At 39.7% G+C, this 925-nt stretch overlaps 1 non-coding gene across 1 annotated transcript; it reads right to left on the reverse strand.

Moving 5' to 3' along the window:
* Positions 1-385: 385 nt before the first annotated feature.
* On the reverse strand, positions 386-457 carry trnaa-ugc. The gene has a single exon. It is a non-coding gene; the product is annotated as a tRNA-Ala (tRNA).
* Between the last annotated feature and the right edge of the window lie 468 nt (positions 458-925).

Consider the following 925-nt stretch of genomic DNA (forward strand, 5'->3'; position numbering starts at 1 on the left):
GGTTAGAGCACTCGCCTCGCAAGCGAGAGACCTGGGTTTGATTCCCAGCAGGACGAAACGTTGGGCAAGTTTCCGTCCTCCACCTGCCTCTATACACGCTTGTAATAGTCACTTATACATGCAATAATGTTCATCTTATGGGGATTATACAATATATAATAATAATCATTCCATTTGATATAGCAATTTTCATGTCTTCTCAATGTCTCAAAGCGCTTCACAGAATAGACTGTAAAGTGAATTCACTGTATATTTTTTAGCCGAAATGCGGCAGCCAATTGCGCACAGTAGTGTCCCACAAACAGTCATGGATTGAAATGAACAATTTTTTTTTTGTTGATGGATTATTAGCAGGCGTGTGGAATAAGGAAACTTGCCCAAGGTTTCACCCTGCCGGGAATCGAACCCAGGTCTCTCGCTTGCAAAGCGAGTGCTCTAACCACTGAGCTACAGGACTCATGTATCATGGAGTCCCTGTCTTCAGGTGCATGGATAATATTGTATCATAATTCTAAGTTAATAGAGACTCAAAGAATCTAATTTATAAGAAAAGAAATGGAGAGAGAATTCAGTGCAGCTTTTTTGAAGTCTGATGATTTGGGTTTAACTTTGACTGTGAGTTCGGAACTAGATGACATGGGTTTAACTTACCCTGCTGAAGTGAACCGTATGCTTCTCACAGAATCGTGGACCTGCAGTAAAGTTTATTTATTCTTTCAAATCCAAGTAAATAGCTGTTCAGGAATGGGATGCTAATTTCTTGGAATAAATGTAGAACAAAATGATGAAATACTTATGGGAACACAATGGTGACTGGGCTCCTTGTTCATGGAAATCTCATCAATGGAAGGCAACCAGTCAGATTTTGAATGAATGAAGTTTCAATTATTTTAAGATATCAGCCTGGCTCAGTTGGTAGTGCTCT

This window comes from Callorhinchus milii, unplaced genomic scaffold (assembly GCF_018977255.1).
Source record: "Callorhinchus milii isolate IMCB2004 unplaced genomic scaffold, IMCB_Cmil_1.0 Scaffold1, whole genome shotgun sequence".
NCBI classification, from domain to species: Eukaryota; Metazoa; Chordata; class Chondrichthyes; order Chimaeriformes; family Callorhinchidae; genus Callorhinchus; species Callorhinchus milii.